Source organism: Octodon degus, unplaced genomic scaffold, assembly GCF_000260255.1.
Source record: "Octodon degus isolate 3935 unplaced genomic scaffold, OctDeg1.0 scaffold00001, whole genome shotgun sequence".
NCBI lineage: Eukaryota > Metazoa > Chordata > Mammalia > Rodentia > Octodontidae > Octodon > Octodon degus.
Window position 1 is genome coordinate 39215993 of NW_004524577.1, and position 6252 is coordinate 39222244.

Genomic DNA, 6252 nt, shown 5'->3' on the forward strand with positions numbered 1-6252 from the left:
GCAAGTGCAAGGGCCTGAGTTCAATCCCTGGTTCTGCAAAAAAAAAGATTTTAAGAGGAGGGGTTTATATTGGATTATCTGGATGGGTCCCAAAATGCAATCACAAGAGTCCTTAGAAGAGAGAGAGAGAGAGAGAGAGAGAGAGAGAGAGAGAGAGTGAGATTTGATACAAACACACTGAGAAGGCCTTGTAAGGACAGAGCAGAGTGCTTTTAAGATGTGGGCCTTGAAGATCAAGGTCACACCAAGGAATTTCAATGTGAACAGAAACTGGAAGAGATAGGGCAGGTTTTCCTCCTGACTTTCCAGAGAGAGAGGCTACACTCATGCAGCCTAGTTGACTTTGACTCCTAGACTCCAGGATGATGAGGAAATAAATTTCTGTTGGCTCTGCCCACCAAGTCTGTGGATTTTGCTGTAACAGCCACAGGAAGTAAAAACTGATGCTCTCATCCTTCTCCTGTACTGGGGTGTGGAATCTGCCTTTCAGGCTCAACTCAAATCCTTCCCAAATCCTATAATTTCCGTACGACTTCAGCTGAAAGCAATTTTCCTTGTCCTTTCTGACTATGAGATTCACCTAGCATCTTAGTTATAAGCTCCTGCAACTCATTTTGTGTATTGTTAAGCAAGGCACCAAGTGAGGAATCACAAATGGTAGAGACTAGAGAGAAAAGCTTTGAATGCATCTACAGGTTAAAATGGCTTCTTAGGTATTCCTAAGTGTGGTTTTAGGGCCCCATTCATGAGAGGTCTGACAGCATCACCAGGCTTCACTCACAACTGGGGGGTGGGCATGTGAGCCCCCCAGGAGTACTGAAATGGAGGGAGCCCCATCATGGCTGCTATGCCTTCCCAACTGCTGGGTTCAGCCAGACACCCACATCAGGCTCAACCCTGATCCTATCCAAAACAGTTATAACCAATCTAAAGAGCTTATCAATAGCTTTGGCTCAGTATTGCAGGGGCTGCACTTCCAGGCCTTATGGCATATTCACAGCAGCTGGCTATCTGCCTGCTCTCCCACATCTCCGAGCTAATCCCAAATAAAGCCCTTCCTCTCTTTGAACTGGCACAGTTTGCAAGGCTGCGCATTAGACAACTTCTTCCCCTGTTTGGTTTCTTGCACACCGAGTTACTTCCTTCTAAAAGCCTGGATCCTGCCCTGAACCTTTACCCGTGGCAGAGGCTGTGCTAGCTTCTCTAGAATCCAGCCCTTCTGTGTACCCAGGTGAGTCTCAGTTTCTGTACCCTCCACCTGCTAGGCAGATGTACTTCTTACAGCTCTCTAGGGAAACAGAAGCAGTAAGATGCAGAGATAAATATACAGATATGTGAGGAGATCATTATAGGAACTGGCTCTGGGATTCCAGAGGCCACACTCTGACACCTGCAAGATGGAGAAGCAGGAAGACTGGTGGTCTAGTTCAGCCTAAATCTGGAGACCAGAGAACCAGAGGAGCAGATGAAGACTGAACACCAGGAATTTGAGTGTGTCATAGCAAAAGAAGATGGATGTCATTGCTTGGGAGGAGTGTGTATGTGGGGGGATTCGCTTTTCTACTTTCTTGTTCAACTTTTTATTCTGTGGGAGCCCTCAGTGAGTTAGAGGATTTCCATGTACACTGGCAAGGGTGGATCTCCCTCCCTCAGTGTGCTTATGTGAACGTTAATCCAAATTTTTATTCTGTGGGAGCCCTCAGTGAGTTAGAGGATTTCCATGCACACTGGCGAGGGTGGATCTCCCTCCCTCACTCAGTGTGCTTATGCGAACGTTAATCTCACCTGAGTGTGTCACCCTCTGCGAGGCAGAGTGCACCCTCAGACACTCACCTAGAAATAATGTTGGACCAGTGATTTGATGTAAATTTAGCCCCCAGGATTCTGTCAGATTTTCTGGGGTGAAGTGGTCCCTGGGGCTCTCACAGCCTGGGCCACGCTTTACCTCACAAAATGAAAGTTTGTAATCATCACTTGAGCAACAACCTCTTTGTCTAAGTAGTAGAGACTAATGTAGCAGTGAAAGCAACCAGGTAGCTTGTCTGACTTCCAGCCCACATCTTCTGCCTTTTCTTGACATTGATTTTTCTGAGCACCAGCCTTTCTCCATCTAAGTCCATCCAGTTTTCCTACTTAGGCCATCTCCGCCTCAATAGATCTACTACTTCCTTTGGTTAAGAAGGGGACTTAAGGGTGTGCCCTTTGGTATTTTACTTCTCCCGAGTGTGTTTTGATTTCTGCATCTCTAGAATGAGTATAGCAATAGCATACTTCCCAGGGAGATTGGGAAGGTGGAATTTAATTCTGGCCATCAAACATTTTCTCCATAAGGAATTGTGCTGAGGAATCAATAAATAGAAGCGTTTCAGGTAGTACCTCCAAGTAACTAGCAGGCTAGACACTAGAACAATACTTATTTGCTGTATCTCCAAAACCTCAATTTTTTTTCTTGGACAATCCTTACAATCTTCATTGCGGAGGAGGACTGTCGCTGAGGCAAAGAGATTACCAAAATCCAGATGGTATCTAAATGGAATAAATACTAAAGTCTTAGACACTGAAGAATGCTAGTGACCCTGTCACTGAGAGGGTGGTACATGGCTTCCATCTGCCAAATAGGACCAATAAGTCTCTGACCCTTTTAATATTCCACGTGAAGAGGCGGCTTCCAAGATAGCATATGATCCTTTGTGTTGCTGGCAGGTGGCGGAATGCTATGTAATGTTCAGACTTGAATAAAACAGCCGTCTCACAGCGTGAGTCAAGCTGTGCCACCGTATCTAGACGTGGCAGTGCTATAGTGAGGCCAGGAGGGGTGCTTGCTGATGTGATAACTGCGCTCTGGGGGGAGACAGATTTGTGAAGGGAAAAAGTTTTCAGGAATAATTGAAATTCTAAGCAAGCAGTTCTTCTTCTCCCCCAACCCCTTATTTTCTGTGTTCAGCACAGGTCTCACTATGCAGCTTGGACTCATAGTGCTCCTCCTGTTTTCAGCCTCCCGGGTACTGAAATTACTGGTATGAGCCACCATGCCTGGTCATGGTGGCAGGCTTAGGACACTCTGGCAATGGGGCCGGAGTGCTTTGTGTGCCAGGGATCGAACTCCTGTGCTTGCCTAAGCAGGTGCTTAGTCCGCTAAGCTATTTCTCTGGTCCTTCTTCTTGCCTTTTGACTTCATTTTCCAAATAAAGATCCCTGTATAATGAGCCCATTTTATTAGTTGCTCTTGCATAACTTACACACCTTCTATTGGAAGGTAGGAGAGGGGGAAGTGTGTGTGTGTGTGTGTGTGTGTGTGTGTGTGTGTTTCCTTTTTGTTTCTTTCTTTTTTTTTTTTTTTTGTGGTACTGGGAATTGAACTCTGGACCTTGTGCTTGCTGGGCAAGTGCTTATACCACTGGGCTTTCTCCCCAGCCCCTCTGTGTGTGTTTCTAACAGTTCCCTTTTTTAGTTTTTAAAAAGAATACAAAATAGCATTAAAACAGAAAAATTATAAATGATACAGAAATTCACTAAACAAAATAACATGAATTTCACAGTGTTTGTTGTATTGTGTAGTGTTGTCTTCAAATTAGTTGTTCATATTACCAGATATATGCTTGCAAAATTGGAAGAAATAAAAAAAGAAAAAATATATAAGAAAATAAGAAGAGGGAAAAAGGAAAAAAATTGAAAAAAGAAGACAAAGCAAATTAAGGATTAACTAACTGTTCCTTTCCAAGGACCAGCAGATATCTACAAGGAATTAAGAGAATTTTGAAAGACTACAAAGTCTTTTGGCTTAAAGACTACAAAGCATAACGCATCTTTCTATATGGCTCCATATGAATATGTGCAAGGAGGGAGCCTACCAGTGCAATTAAAGGAAACACTCTTAGGGACATAAAGATCCGAATTTGGATCCTCATTCTGTCCTTTATTTCCTGCCTGATTCTGAGCAAGACTTCCCAGTCTAAGGCTTAGCTTCTTTCCTACTAGTAAAATGGAGAAAGTGCATATATTTTAGGCTATTTTGAGGATAAAAGAGGAGAAATGATACACAATAGAACCTGGCACATAGTAAGTGTTCACTAAATGTTAGATACTATGTTTCTAATACACTGTCTTTATAAAAGAACTGAGGCTCTGGAGTAAAAAGCTGACCCATTTCAACAGAGTAGTGGCTATTATAAAAAAATAGCATGCATCCTTGTTCATGTTTCTTTAAACATTAACCAAGGCCTTGGCAAATATTAGATGTTACTGAGTAACTATACAAACCATAAGTTATGCATAGGTAAGGTCTGGACCACGCCAAATCCTAGGGGCGAGTGTGCTAAAGCTTTCCTATCATCCTGCAGCTGTCTTTATCAGCTGGGATCAAATGATTTTTTAAAATTACTTTTCCATAATTTACTTTTGAACCCTTTGGTGGCATTAACACTACTTTTGACTCACTGAGCTACTAAGCTTGAGATCTTAAATCTTCTTTTTTAACCTGAGGGAAATTCCAAAGAAATTCTTATTTAGCTTGCTCATTCCTGGTACTTTGGGGGTTGGTGGAAGAATTATTTCTTCCACCACATAGCTCAACTACAAGGTCAGATAAGGATGTTAAGTTAAAGAGAACGTGGTATTGGAGATCGTAGGGTACAGAATTAGCAGTCAGTGAGAGCCTGAAGCCAGAAGTCCTAATGAGCTTTATAGCTTCAGGTCTTAGCTAGAAAATGGTACAAGGAAGTGAATTAACTACCTAAGGCCTCTCTTATGATGTAGATCTGAAATACCCCTCAAAAATCTTGTGCATCTGGTTGGAGACCCATCTGGTCAAAAGAGGCAGGTCAGTGGGGACATGCACAGGAAGGGTGCATTCTTGTCCCTGGTTTCTACCTTCCATCTCTGCTTCCTGGCTTCTGTGGGAGCCATCCTCTGCCTTGCCCTCCCACCATTTCATCTCTGCCTTGAGCGAGCTACCCATGTGCTGAACCCACTGGAAACTATGAGCCAAATAAGTATCTCCTCTAAGTTTTGGACATCAGTATCTTGTCCCACCTATGAGAAAGTGACAAATACAGACGTTTTCAAGTTAAGTAGTGGAGAAGGAAGAAAACGAGGAGGGTAGGCAGGTGGTTAAGTGTCTGCCAAAGTGTCCAAAATGTTATCAGCATCTCTGTGCATCCCCCCCGCCTCGCTGACCTAAGCCTCCCACAGAATCATCCAGAACCGCCTTAATTACAAGGCCATCAAAGTGGCAAGTGCTTCTAGAACACGTTTGATCTGACTGAGGACCCTGTAAGCAGATATGTGGAGTGAATTAATAGGAAGGGAGGTGTTAGTGCTCTGAATGTCATGGGGAGACTCTTGGCTCTTCTATTTCTGTCTCATTCTTGGAGAGAGCCACTTTTCTGGTCTCTCGCTGAGAGTCTGATCCAGTGGCCTTACAGCCTGGCAGGTGACCCCATCTCCCAAGCCAGAGACCAGATTCCGGATGGATGTCTGACCTCAGCTCAGCCAGCCAGGCGCTCTAAGTGTTGGGATTCCGAGCCCCTAGATCCTGGCCAGCCCTTCCTTTGAGGGGGGATGTGGAGCTGAAGTGATGATTTCCTGCCCTGAGAGGGCTGTGGCAGAGCAGGCACGCTTCGTGTCTGCCTCACTGGGAATAGCAAGAAGGAGGTCCCACGGCCTCCAAGAAAGTAGCTGCCTTGAAACTAGGAATTCCCTAGAGACCAAAAACATGCCAAGAGCCAATTCTCAAGCCATTATCTCCACCTGTGTTATGGGAAATAATGCTAGTGTAGTTTGGATACAGTTTCATGTTTTAAAGCTAGCCTAAGCAGATTTCTATTAGCCTATAAAAAATAAACACAGGTAAGTCCTAACTATTGATGATTAGACTTAGCAGTTTTTTACTTTATGATAGTATGAAAATAATATACACATAGTAGAAGCTAAGCCTTGAATTGAGACCTTTTCCCAGGCTGGCGATGATGCGTAGTACGATCCTCTCTCACAATGCTGGGTGACAGTGGCAAACCACAGTTTCCAAGGCCACCACATGACCATGCGAGGAAGCAGGTATTCTGTATAGTGTGCCTGCTACTCATCTAAGGCATTCGGGACATTCGGGGAAGTAAATACATTTTCAACTTATGGTATTTTCAACTTGTGGTGGATCATCAGAACATAGCCTTAAGGTGGAGGAATGTCTGCATCTACTTGCAACTTGCAGAAGAGCTTTCAGAGATTTATTCTTTTTTTTCTTTTCTTTCTTTC